We start from the raw sequence: 15,492 nt of genomic DNA, 5'->3' as shown, positions 1-15,492 counted from the left end.
ATTTTCTTTGCAATTATCGTTGAATGGTTGCCATTTCAATCCCAAATGGTATACTAGTACACGCTGTTATTCCGGTTGAAAAATAAAAGCAAATGCAGAAAAACAAAAATACTAATGGATATTACGGAAAGAAACGAACACCCCACCCCACACACCCATCCCTATAGAGTGTGGATTCCTAATAAAGTGTCGGAGCTATACCTCGTCTTATACACATGTATATAATACACATATTGTTATATTTATACCCTTTTAAAACGATTATAGTCGATTTGAGTAGATTTCAGGTGAAAGAAGATCTCACTAGATTTTCCGAGTCAAATTTGACCAGATTCAACTTTGGGTCGATTTATCTCGGAAAATCTCGTGAGATCTTATTTCTAGTCAAATCGACTGGATAGTTTTAAGAGTGATATATCTTTATAGGGATGGGTGTGTGTTTGGGTGTGTGTCTGTTAATTTGCTTGTTTTGTAACACTTCTAAATAAAAACATAAATAAAAACAACTGTCACATAAAGTAAAGGTGCATGAGTACATTAAAGAAAGAAGTTCATATGTTGTTGATTGAGAATGTTATGTGTGTACAATTTAATTGTCAAATAAAAAGTCGAAAGACTATTGTAAGAACATGAAAGTTGTTTGACTCATTGCTGCAGTGTGTTGCAATAAATTGCGTTGGATATCAATGCATTCAATTGGGACCTCAATAATACGAAGAATAAACTAACTATTCCAAAACAATATTGGAATTTGTAAAACCAGGGACTGGGATACCGTATACAGAGTGTGAGGAACGGAGAACTTTGATAAATTGAAATTATCATTTCTGGATCTAGATTATGGCACTAAGATATCTCATTTGAAGGCGTCCGCCAGACCAATCTTTTATAATCGATAATTTCACTACAATACAGGCCTAATTTATACCATCGCCAACCCATTTTTATTCTTAATTCAGCTATAGAACCTATAGAATAGAGGCAATAACCGTTGAATTAAAATATAGCACATTCACAAATTTATTTCGTGTGATTTACATGTTATGTTCATTTCATTTCATTTGATCAATCAATTAATCAATCAATCGATCGATCGATCGATCGATCAAACAATCAACCAATCAAACAATCAATCAATTGATCACAAAATTTCATTCCCATGCTTTCAATCTCTCTTGCTACTATATAGACGCGTACAACCTTATGCTACATTATAACGCGCACAAAGTAGCCAAATACCTCATAGCAATTGTTGGTCCTCATTTATCTACAACCAAATAAAAACATTGAGGGCGTTATTTACCCGGTTATTTAGTTTCAGATTTGTTTACATATTTACAGTTGGTTAAGACCTATGTACTGGCGATTAATTAATGAATAATATGAATAAATTTTAATAAATAAATAGAAGAATATTTACAAACAGATGAATTACTATCATCAAACGTTATAGTCCAATGGCAGAGCAAGGTTGATTGGTTTTGCCAGTTAAAGTGTTTTTGTTTGTTAATTATTGTTCTATGGGGGGGGGGGGGGGTACAAAATGATATTCATAGGGGGTGTAGAATTGACACCCCTGGGCAAATTTGAGATATCCAAGGTCAAAGCTTATACAGGGGTCAAATAAAAACTGGTCCATTTTTGTCCAAACCTATGCCAAATTATTCTTCTAGTCATACATGTCATAAGGATTAAGAAAATATATAGTTTCACATATCTACGACTGTGAAGCTATGAGCAAAAAAGGTCGAAGGTTATCTAGGGGACTCAACAGGGGTTAAAGTAGAAAAATGCTCAAATTTTAATGAAAATGGTCTCAAATGGTTCTTTTTGTGATAACAACTCTAATATAGAATAGTTTGCACATCTTAGAATGACATGTTGCCTAGGTAACACAATAATCGGTCATTACCAATTGAGTCCTATTGATGTTGACCTACTGGTCTTTCCTTGAATGGTTAGTTATAGCTATTCTTTATTAGATTGAGATAACAGTACCATTTGAGATCATTTTCATCCAAATTGGAGCATTTGATCCATTTCAGCCCCTGTGGCTCTTCAAACTTTATCTTTCACCTTTTGGCATATAACTCCGAAACGATAAGTCGTCGGAGGTTGGCCAAACTATACATTTTCTGAATCCTTATGATTAGAGAAACATTTTGGTACAACATCTGTTCAAAACAATTGAGCAGTTTTGAATTTTGACCCCTGTATAAACTTTGACCTTGGAAATCTTGAATTGATCAGGGGTGACAATTCTACACCCACTATAATCTCATTTTGTGCCACCTATGGAATAATAATCAGTGAAGAAAACACTTGAACTGGCAAAGCCATCTAAACTGATAAAAAAAAACCAATAGTATGCAGCCGGACTATTAGGGCCTAAGTAAACGTAATGTAAATTAAGACATGAAATAGCGCCCTCAATTTTCAAACAATATTTAAGTGTATAAGTAGGCTATATGTAAAAATAAAGTGAATGGAAAAAATAGTTTTAATAGCTCAAAAGTATCAGTCTGTTTAGATGTATGTGATAATTATTTTTATCAAGACTAAAGTCGAAAATTAAATGGTTTCTTGTTTAAAAAATAATAAACGTTGCAACCAAACAGCGGTATGTAAAATGTGCTTGGCTCTGAAAAGAAATTAAATGAAAGTTGTGAACTTGAACATACATTTAATGTAACGACAAGAATATTTGATAAATAGGAGTATATTGATTTTGTTTTTAAAATAAATACAACAAATAAATAATTTGCATAGCGTCCTCAATTGTTATAAATATAACAGTGTGTATATCAGGACTTACTTGACTTAGTTTCATAGTACTAGTATGTCGATGTGAACCTTGGACCTCCAAGGAGTTCGAGTCATTCCCCTCCACTCCATTCTTCCTTGGGCCCGGTGTGCAACATTTTCAGGTACATTTCTATGTTGTGTTTACTTCGTCTTTTCATCTATTAGGCGGGCGTCCTGGTGGTCTGGGTAGGCCCTTAGCCAGAATGTTTTGAAGGGGTGTTTAATTTCCAAAATGTGGAAAATGTAACTTGTGTGTGCTGTCTAGAACAATTTAAAGTGGTCCCTTTGTTATTTTCTAATTTGGAACTTCTGGGGTACACTAAAGCAATTTCACCCCCTTGACAATTTAAGGGGCCGCAACCCACCCATCTCTTGGCTACGGGCCTAGACCGTCGCTTTATCTGACGTTAGTATTTTTTTCTTGTGACGAAATATCTGTGTACAATATCACATCACAGTAATCATGATAATGATAGAAAGGCGTGGACCCGTATGCTATTTCTGCCAAATCCATAATCCGGTGAATATACTTTCACGTCTTCAAATGGGTTCAACACCTGTAGCTACAAATGTCATTAATTATACAAAGCTTGCAATTTTATACAATGCCATTCTAACACGTTTGGCGTCCGAACAATTCTTGTAAACACTGGACTTTGAAAGTCACGAGGTAGTTAACTCCCAAAAACAACACATTTTTATTTAATACTTATTATTCTTCAAAACCATATTTCTGAAAAATCTAAATAGTAAAGACGGTCTGTTTTCACCGGCGATAACTGTTCACTGGAAATAATTATATTGTAAGTCAGTATTTTTATATTGTTCTTTTGTTTAACTACTATCAGGACAGGAAAAGGTAGAGCAAAAGTCAGAACAAAAACAAACAGAGTTGACTTTGACTATGCCTTATGCTTTAAGGCGAGTGGGGTGGCAAGCGCTATATTTTTCAGTTTCAGCTACAAACTTCTTAATATCAATACATTTACTCGGGGAGCTAGGACCACTTTCTGTGCACCCCCCACAGGACCAAATCAAACCAACTTTTTTAGGTTCCTGAGATGACCCCAAAACATAATTAGGATGTTCCCAAAAATATAAACTGGCCCCAAGGGGGTTAAAAGGTCATCGAACTTTGCATAGGGTCAAAATAGGTCAAGGTCAATAGGCCTCAATGGTAGGGCCTACTTGACCTATTTTGCTGTGTTACCTAGGTAACGAAGCATCCAAGATATTACAATCCTATCCTTATTTTATTTGTTTAACCAAAACGAACAATTTGACACCTCTTTTGGCAAAATCGGAGCACTTTCATGTTTTCGACCCCAATAGAGGCAAAAACGTGACCTTTGACCTTTCTGTTTATAACTCAAGAACGGTACATCCCAGATAGGTCAAACTTACATTTTCTGAATCCTTGTGACTAGGGGAATACATTGGAATGGTTTTTAACACAATTTGAACAAGTTTAAATTTTTGACCCTATGCAAAGTTCGATGACCTTTTACCCCCTTGGGGCCAGTTTATATTTTTGGGAACATCCTGATTATGTTTTGGGGTCATCTCAGGAACCTAAAAAAGTTGGTTTGGTTTGGTCCTGTGGGGGGTGCACAGAAAGTGGTCCTAGCTCCCCGAGTAATTCATCTTACAGAAAATGAGTTATCGATGCCAGTAATTGCATTTATTATTTCCACATGTCTTGCAGTTCTTGAGTTAAGGTCAATATAATATCAGAACGAGAGTTTTGAGCGTTTTCACCTTCCCGAGAATAATCATAACTCGGAAATTAAACCTTTTATATCAAGTCTTGAGATTCTTAATAGACATGATAGAACCCATGTGTAATGGGTTCTCTTTAATGTCAGCATTATTTGTCTCAATATTAGGTTATGCTTCTTTTCGACCCGCCTTAAGTACAATAGTGCTATTTTGCCGGTAAGTTGTGTTGCATTCTGCAGAAAGTGTATTTACGAGTTGAGAACAACCACATCACTTCACGATTTCACTTTCTGATTCCGGAATGTAATCGTAAATGTATGCCAAAACATGCATGGATATTGCCTGCATCCACTTCTCATAAAGCGACGTCTGGTACTACATACAGGTGTCCCTGAAAAAACTGTATCGTCGGAAACTTAATTGTTTAGGTATTTATTTTAACGCCACAACTAAACATAATTAAATAACTGGTGTGGTTGAAGAATCAATCATCTATCACATACTTTTTGAATTTTGACAATTGACCACACCGTTCTTGAAATATAAGGATTTTACGAAACTCCCTCATTTTCAAACCTTTCCACGGATTCAAATATCAATCGATGATCTGTATTCGGAGTGCTAAGCACTGCGCATTATCAGTGCATGAGGCGTCTATTGTCATTGATGGATATTTGACTCCGTGAAACGGATTGAAAATGAGGTAGTTTCGTAAAATTCTTGTACTTCAAAAACAGAATGGTCAATTGTCAAAATTCAAAAAGTATGTGATAGCTGATTTATACCTCCACGACATTGGTGATTTAGTTGTGTTTAATTTATGCGTTAAAGTATCCGGAAAATTCAGTTTCTGACGATACAGTTCTTTCAGGGGCACCCTGTAGATGTTTATGAGCAGCTGGTATAAGTGATATTTCAATATTTCCTATCTAATTGTGATAAACAATTTCAACATGTTCAAGTGTATCAGGAATAACACAATAGATACTTAAAGGTACATTTCAGCTGTTTCTTTTTCTTTTTCACAACAAAGAAATTTTCTTATATAATTTCTAATATCGCAACAATCTTTCTTAATTAAACCCAAAGATCGTGGGTCAAATATTAAACAAAAAGTGTGTACAATTTTTCAAATATTAACCATTTATTTACTTGTTGACGATATTGTTCACAAAGTGGTCATTAAAATAACATAACAGTATGTGATTCAATTACAATTGACATGATTCCATTCAAATTTGCTTGAACATATTACATGTAATAGTGGAGAAAAGGTAGCTTCTCCTGTTTCAGAAGAACTTGTAACTGTGTTGACACTTATGTTGAAATAAATAATATATAAATGTCCTGCACTCAAAATATTAAACAAAAAGTGCGCGTAAGGGTGTTCTTGTTTAGCTAACACGAAATTATCTTGTTTATCTTTTTCCTAAAGAGAGATAAACGGATCAGCCCGTTTACTTGACCCACAGACATATTACACTTTTAACAACTTAACTGTTTAAAAATACTGTATAACTGTACTTTTTAACCTCCCCGTAGGCCTAAAAATTCGTGTAGCAAATTTAATAATACCACTGGATTACATTTTAACAATAATCATCCGCTGCAATGAGATTAAACTTTTTTTACTATACTGTTACCAACAGTAACCCTCTTGGTTCAAAATCTTAAAAAAGCTACAGTAACCCGCCAGAAGCGTAGAATAAGAGATTTGTTCTATGCGTATAGGTGGTGTAATAGCTTATGGGGAAATACAGGGGTACATTTTGCATACCAGCCGCCTTTAAAAACACCACGAGTGGACTTTATCTTAAGAGAAACACTGATTTGGTGTAGGATAAGAAAGTCCTGTTTCCAGATTTGCTTACAGATCTTATATAGCCCTTGGTGACATGTGACATTATTTGAAGTTAAGCTTACCAAGTTTTAGTTGTTACAGATTTAATAGTGTATACTGCAACATTGTACAAATTGTGCTTAATCTCGTCCATCGACATGTGTCAGGAACAAAGGTTTTTTTCAAATGTATCACAAAGGCGGCTAATTCGCGCTACAAATTGGCCTTAATATGCTAATTAGTTAAACATAAGACCGATACTGCTGAGCTTCATTTACATGCAACATAGGGTGATGCAAATATCAACAGATGTATAAGAGAGAGCCGTTTGAGAAAATGTATGTTGCAATAGAAAGGGATTATTTGTGTTGTTATGATTGAAAAGCAATGGAAATGGTTGAGTTATGAATGAGTTATGAAAAGCGATCCACATCCACCATAGTCTTGTCAATAATGTGAAACCAAAATAACATAATCACACAAACTCTATACCTCTGTTATTACCACAGCATCTCTTCACATGTCATATTTATTGTTGTAAATGTTCATATTTATCATGATAAAACAATTTTTAAGGGGAACATAATAGCGTTATTTCCCGCCAAATTATGTTTCATTTTCATGTGTAATTTGAATTGATTCATTCAAATATGTGGTTTAAAGTGTTGAAACAGGAGAGTGATTTATGAATCTAGTTTTTGGAACAATCAAGCACAAAATTGTTAGCTCTTGCTTTTTATCTATTTTCTTTGACGGTTGTAAGTGCATTACACTCGTTGCACAAGTGCACCACCGTTTTGCATGATGGACAAAAGTGGAAACCATCCAAAGTAAACTGTAGCAACCACGTGTCTTGACCGTTTTGAGGCGACAACATATTTGCTATAATATGTTAGAATATAACAGTGACAATGTTGTTTTGAGTTTATTCAATTGGGTGTAATTAGTTGTAATGTACATGTATAATGAGACTTAATTATTGTTGACTTAAAACAGCAATGAATACAATCACAAAATGTTATTCTTAAACAATTAATATTGATACTATTGAACTAGCCACGGCTGGATAAATATAATTTGTCAACAGAAACAAATTGACAATAACAAGATTATTTCATAATGTTTAAAATGTTAAACAACTCGGAAACATCTCTATTGTTTAAAATGGATCAAGATAGCCACAATATTTTGGCAAGGAATGGACGATCTATTATGGTGTTTGACTCTATAAGCCCACAGCAGACATGGCGGACGACTGTCTCCATGCTGTCTCAACCAAACAAGGTTACTTCTCATATAAACAGAGCGTGAATACTGCCTTTTACGCTTTGACCTTTTGGAGCTAAAATGTTGGTTTTCTGGTAAAATTGTAACAGTTTTATATTTAAAAAAAAGTAGAAACAATGGAAACAGTGCCAATGTGAAAATGTGCTTTGCAAAAATCTCTGCAATTCGTTACTTTTGTCTGGATGATATTCCTTTTGTTCTGAAGCTAAAGAAAAATAAGACCCATTCAGATAAACCAAAATCACATCAGAAAAGTATTGGTGAGTTATAATGGATACGACGGAGATTTGCGATTAACAAGGACAGAGGAACCACTAGTAAATAATAGTTTGAAGTTATATTAAAGTAAGTAAGTGAACTTAATAGTATGTAATTAATCAAGAAGCCTGACAAAGTCACAGTTCTTTGGGGGTTAAATTCTAAATAGCAATGCATTTTGGAAATGAAAATGCGCAGAAAGAAATTTAGAATATGTAAAGTCAAGAATATGGTAGAAATCTCTTGACAAATAAGAAAACATATTTTTCTGAACCAAATTCACACAACAATCCTAAATTCCAATCGGAAATCCTATTTTCACTGTTTATTATGACTACGTAAATCATAATTGCAACTATAATACTAACTCTATAGAATCTAGAATTATGGGTTCTATAATAATCTTACGGATGACTTAATAATCGAGTAGTAAAGCCTATTCATATCGTATTGTTTCGGCTACCTATTCGGTGTTTTTACAGGTGACGATGGTGTGAATTAAGATTTTCTACGCGGTTTTAAGCTTACCATAGAAAACGTAGCAACTGAAGGGATTTTTCCTAAAAAATTCAAATGATATTATAAGAGTACTCGACCAATACTAGTCTTTTCTGTACTCATTTAACAAGCAATGTGTTTTCTGAATTCAAATTTAGCTATCAACATAACAAAATAGATTTATTTTTTTAAATTTATGTTAAAGAGACTTGCTATATTTCAGTCAACTTGGAGTTAATTTGTAAGCAGTAATGTGGCTATGAAGCGGAATAAAGGCCTGGTAATCATGGTAATTGAGTGCTGAGTCCGCCGACATTAGAAGCCTTTTTCTTTACCGATCTTTTACGCTCTTCACCCTTAAAGAATAAAAGTGCTACAGAATGAACAAGATGTGAAAAGCATAGGGTAACACTGAACAAGTGAGTGCAGGGGTTAAGATCGGATTTTGACAGCTAGGAGAAAGTTTATAAGTTGAACAATCCGCGCAATATACTCACCAAAAGTTCAACTCTGCCACTATTTATCGTGTTGTCCACTAAAGCAAATGTCAATTGTGGCTTTTTTTTTGCAATTTTCAAAAACAAATTGAATCATACATTTTGCGTTGAGAACGAAACATAACTATGATAATAGTAAGCTAAATCAATAGAAATAACATACAATATGTAATCGTGACGTAGCCACACTATGTTTCTGTTTTGTATTGTTTTTATGTAATGTAAGGACGTTCGAGGTCTTCAACTGCATCTGACTATTCAAACCACAATATTATTGCTTTTATATTCCCAAATCTGAAAGGACTATGCAACTGTCAATAGTACAAAGGAAAAGTATAAGAAGTGATATTAAATATTCATGTTTCAATTACCAAAACTAACCGTATGCCATATTAAGTGTTTCATTGTTCGGAACATCTGTCTTCATAGTTCAGTTGGTCATGTATGACTTAATATTAGGAAAGAAGTGTCACAATTGGTATAAATATGAATAATCATTGTTTTCACACCTTTTAACTGGTAAACATGAACCACGTTAACCACTGAGTGGTGTTTGTATGTATGATGTAAGTAACCCTTACCACGGTTTGATATGTGTTACCTTTTTCAAGGTCATCTTAAATTCGGACATTACTTCACGTGTTCGTGTTTTCTTATATTATTATACTTATACATAGATGTTTCATGTTTAAATAATTGTAGACGAGTGATCAATATTGTCCAAAATAACATATATAATATATAATTTATGAGCATATTGAAATGAACGAAGTGTGATAGGAAATCGGAGCTATTGCCAAAATGCTTTATTAGCAAAGCTAAGAGTGACTCAAAAAAAGGAAGGAAATGCAATTTTTCTCAACGGCTTTTACGTGAGAAGAAGTAGATTATAACAAAAGAAGAAGAAGAAGACGAAATAGAGAAGAGGAAGAAGATTCAGAGGAAGAAGAAGGTGAAAAGGAGGAGGAGGAGGAAGAAGATTAACAAAGAGAGAAAACAAAAGACTAAGAGGAGGAAGCAGATGAAGGCGAAGAATCAGAAAAGAAGGACGAGGAAGAAGCAAAAGAAGAGGAGGGATAAGGAGAAGCCACAGAATAACAAGATAAAGAAGAAGAGGAAGAATGTGCAGAAGAAGAGGAGGAGGAAGCAGGAGATTAAGAAGAACATAGTAAGAGGAAGAAGACAGAGGAGAAGAATTAGAAGAGAAGAAACAAAAGAAGAGGAAGAAGCCGCAGAATAAGAAGATAAAGAAGAGGAGGAAGAATGTGCAGAAGAGGAGGAGGAGGAGGAAGCAGAAGATTAAGAAGAAGAACATACTAAGAGGAAGAAGCGAGGAGAAGAGGAAAATCAAAAGAAGATGGAGAAACCGCAGAAGAAGAAGAAACCGCAGATGAAAAAGAAGAAAAGGACGCTGAAGAAGTGAAGAAAAGTCAGTAATTTTTTGCGCCGAATATGCGGTAAATACGAGTGAGGATTTGTTCCTTTGAGTTCTTTTGTTATTCGACGAGGTAAGCAGTTGCAACTGATTTCTCTTTATCCGCTAAGCGCGCCCAAACTAAATGTATCTGCATTTTGGTGCTCCGCAAATTTTGATCACTATGACCAAACTGCGAAGTAAAGCTGTGACTTTCCCTGTTGAGTTCCTTGCACACCTGCTCTGTGGTTCTGACCTATCTAACACTGTAGTTTCACTTTGGTTTCTGCTGATCACACCATCAAGCAGGTGCTCCTCAGCCTTCCTTCTTTGACTGAAAATATTACAGTTTTTAAAGAGCAAATCCAATAGTGTAAGGTGTGAAATATAGCCACAGATTTGTTCGTTTTTGATATATTAAGTAGAATTTGTTGTTATTAGCAAAACAACACGCGTCTAGTACAATACATTAATATGTGTGCAATCTAAACACATAAGAGTGTCAAATGGACCGACACACGCTTATTAAGAGTTCATTATCTTGGCTAAAGTATCAAAGTAACAAACCCAAGTGTTACAAATGACAATCCCGCTGTTTCATTGTAACTAATTTGAAGCAAAATGGTCATTTTTTCAAAAAATGTAATTGTATTTTTATCCGTGTGTTTTGTGTGCAGCTTTTGAAGCGTATTTCGGAGTATCCTACAAGGCGTGAGGCCACGCGATCTATGTTGTGTTGTTTTTGACAAGTTATTTACGGTAGGAGCGTCACTCTGTCGCCTGGTGCTATCCACACACACTCTGCAATCCAGACCCATTTATTAATAGTTTCTACGAAAAATATTTGTTATCCCTTTTATATGCTTTAAGGGTTTGGCGCGTAATATGCATTATCACGCGCTTACCTGTGATTGGTCACAAAATTACATAACTAATATTCCCATCCAATATAAAGTTACGCGTGAATTTCATCGCAGTGGGTTTGACAATGATGCTCATTCATCTTTTCTGATAACTCCCAGGATCCTTTGCAAATAAATCGATCATACGTCATCGTCGGTACCAGGGCTGTCACTGCGAACGTTGAAATATTGGTCAAACGTGCGCAGTAAGGATGTGCGCATGGACGATGATGTTAGTCCCGTTTCGTTTACTAAAGACTTTCGGGATGCACGGAAATCTCTGCTTGTACCAGTGGTGTAGATTTCTTTTTTACATGGGGAATTGTTTCTTGAAGTATAGTAAATCCCGTACCCTTTGGCAACAAAAGTTGATGGTACAAATGCGGTTTATTTGGTCAGAAACCCACATACAGGCTTCAACATTGGGAGGGGGGATTGTATGGACCATTCCCCTATGAATATATTGAGGGGATTTATCCCCCACCCCAGGGATCTACGCCTATGTCTTGTACATGTTCGATTTGCCGTCTCTAGTGTCTAGCATCTCTTTTTGCCGTGTGTAAATGTCATTGTGTTATTTGAGAGGTTGCGTTTTTACACAAACGTCCAATCATATCCTCAATGTGTTGAGGAAGACCGTAATAGAAATCCCCAATGTGTTGGGGGAATGGATAAGAAATATTGAGGATTTTAGAATACAATTTTTCACGAAAGGTTATCACTTGAAATCCTCAAAAGTACTTACATTATGACCTTAACTGACCAATTCTTGCCAATTCCATGGGCCACTATACATGTGCACAATGCATATGTCGATTTTTACTGCACGTGCATGGTATCGGTCAGTGCAATGTACAGGGAGCATGCCATTTTTCTTGTATAGACGTTGAGTTTTTCCCCTTTTATATACAATTTCCGCATAGAACCCCAAAGTTAATTTAAGAAAATGGAAGATTAGATTACCATAAAAACGAAACAGTAATCTTTAGCGGGGTTCTATGTTATTTTTACATAGATTTTCACCATCTTTTCAGTCTTCATTTTCACTAAATTCAACAAATATTTTGGCGTATATGAAATTTAAATAAAATTCTCTGCCGACTAAACGTTGTATGTGCAGTTAATATTCATATATTCTTTTATACATAGGATGCTTCAGTTTTTACACAAAACATGTCATTGAAAACCCTCCCACTCAGCTATTTCAAAAAGGTAATCAGGCTTCCTTAGCATGTACAATAAATTAGCATTAATTTTTTTCTTATTCTAACAGCATTCTAGAAACACTTGGAGCATGGTGCAGTGAGGAGTGAATGCAACAAGGCTCGATTGATCGATTCTGTTTTCGATATTACCCCATTGCACTTCAGTTTACTCCTGATATTAGTGGCACCTTTCCAAATTTTGCTTCTTGCATAGTTACAGTTAATGCCTATTTTCAGCATCCAGTTAGATGGATATCTTCCGTTTATGTTAAACCTTACATTATGCAGTTTTGTACTTTCTCACAGCACGACACTGTGGCAAAGATTACTTTAATTTCATCTGTTTTTCTCTGTCACGATTCTTATATCTGTCACTCAAAATTAGTCTCAATTGGTGACCGCTGATTTTGAAACTTGGATAAAGTATCAACTGTCTGCTGCTATGTCTTATTTCTTATTCCAAGTGTATCCTTATGTTTGCTGTCAAGTTTCAAGCGAAATTTTCTTCGCCCACATCTTCTCGTTTCGTATCATCAAACTGTAAAAAAGATATTTTTCCTCTCGTCGGTTGTTTCTTATTGTTGTAACCAGCTAGAAAACGGTAGAACTACAATCCAGGAAAAAATAGTTGGCACACTTGCACTAAACAATGGAAATGCGTGCCCTATCAAAATGGGAGAGGCGAGTGAAACATGAATGCAATATATGTGAAGTACAGACTCCCCCTATATTTCACCCTTCCCCACTCCCCATCTTTCAATGTTGGAGGGTTTCACGGACCTGTTGACAACATGGCTTAGTCCAACATTGAATTGGGGGAGCGGGGGAAGAGATATACCAAAAGACAGGCAAAGTGTGCCAACCTTTTTTTCCTGGATTGTAGCTATTTATTACCATATTCCATGTACATGAAATTTTTTCTGTTATAGTATAAAACATTATAATTATATATATAACATTATATTGGAGCTGTTCTTTAAAAGAAGTGCCTTATAAAATGTTTACTGATTGAAATTCATGAATGTCATTAGAGAATGAATTTGGAGAAAACCTTCTGATAATTACAAACACTCGCTGAGCAGCAAGACCTTCCCTCTAAGCTTTTAATCCGATAAGCTGATTATCTATTTGTTTTCATGAATTGAAAGACATTCTTTGATGTATTACTGAGCTCAATCATCTGAAATTACTGGAGCGTGAGCCACCCAGGCTGGTGGCTCAGCATAGTATTTTATTAACAGAAGCTTTCCTCCAAATTCATTCCCTAATGTAAAGAAATGATGAAATAAATCTAACATTTTCAGATAATGTGTGTTTTGCAATCAAGCAGATGGAGCATTAGTATTGGATTCTTTCATAATAATATAAGCTTCCCCGATAGCTTCCTTTTTGTTGATCAGACGCTCCTTTTGGTTACTTACGTAAATGCTCATTACATGAGCTAATTAACATCATGAAACTGTCTCAAGTGAACTGTTTACGTTTCAAACCACGTAAATAGGATATGAGATCAGCTATTAGAATCAGCAGTGAAACTATTATAAAGTCTTCAATCTCTTGTCAATGTAATAGTTGGCACAGTGGTATACCGCGTATTCTAATAGCGTTGGGAGGAGAAGGTAATTTGTCATCACAGTGGGTCATGTATCGTATTTGGAATTATGACATCAACTTGCCACAAATGACGTTTTGGTTTAGAACCATATAATAGTTTGTGTATTTTCCTGTATCTTAAGATCATCTTGGCTCCAAAGATAATCTACATGAAATAGTGTTCGGAAATTATCCCAAGACCCGATCATATCTTACAATCATGACAATATTGCCTGAAACAATAACCACACAAGTAATATTGGAATGGATGTTCATATACGTGTTCGTAGTGGAAAGTAATATTCTTTGTGATGAAATCTTTTTTAATTATTACATGATCATCTTCTTGAATATTCATCACATTTCTAAAGCGATACGAATGTTATTTGGTACTATTGTCGTAGTACATAATTTAATAATCATAAGAAGAAAAGTACTAACAAGAGGTTGGTTGGAGTATGAGTCTATCATTATGAACCCAAAGCAATGATACCGTTGAATGTGATGCATACTCACATACAACGGTGTACCAATCACACCAAGTCACAGTTTATTCTGTGTTGCTCGATCTATTGTATGTTGCCCCACAATTAGATACCAATATTATTAAACGTTGGCACTTGACAGGATCATCATAGTTATGTAACTGAGCAACTTTTGTTGAATCAGTTTGCTTCTTACAAACAAACACAATTATTACCCCGGAATGCTTTCGGGTTTGTATCAAACCTTAATCAATTGTCATGTTATCAGTTAGTCTTTAATGAAGGTTTGATATGTTGAAATTAGCAATCGAGGCCATTCATTTGGTGTGGTGGTGTTCTGCAGAGCGATTTATCCAATCGATGAAAGGTATTAAATGACGGCAAATTGCTGGTATAAAAGGAAGCCAGGGAATAACTGTATGCAAGTCTTCGCTATTTGCAATGCTGTAAATAGCTATTGAATATTTGATACATATTTGTTCCATCTTTTGGCCTCGGTCTATAATATTATATTATCATACCATTCTACAGTTAAAAACATAGAAAGGGCAAATGCAATTCGTGATAGAATTGGACGACAAACAACAACATACAGTAGCAGTCTCCCTCGGGCAGTATCATCAGATTTATTATAAACAACAACATCTAACAGTGAAGTATCCCTCAAGAAAAACACCATGATATTGTTACACTGTTTCAGGTTCTGACCTTCCGCTTGTCCTTTCAATAGACTAATTAAAACAAACATAATATAGTCACCAGCAGATTGGGGGTTAAATCTATAATTTGAAGAAGAACTAATTTATTTAACATGTAAACATGGCTTCTGAAAGACCTACATTTTAAAACTCTTGCATAATTGAATAACCCATGAATAACATTCATTGCACTTTTCCATGCTAATGAACCTGACTGTCATACACTCATTCTCACGCTCGGAAGGGCTTGCTACCAGCACTGGGTGAGACACAACTCAAATAGACGTAGCC

The sequence above is a fragment of the Amphiura filiformis genome, chromosome 1 (genome assembly GCF_039555335.1).
Source record: "Amphiura filiformis chromosome 1, Afil_fr2py, whole genome shotgun sequence".
Classification (NCBI taxonomy): Eukaryota; Metazoa; Echinodermata; class Ophiuroidea; order Amphilepidida; family Amphiuridae; genus Amphiura; species Amphiura filiformis.
The sequence above is the reverse complement of the archived record's forward strand: the minus strand, read 5'-3'. Positions refer to the sequence as shown.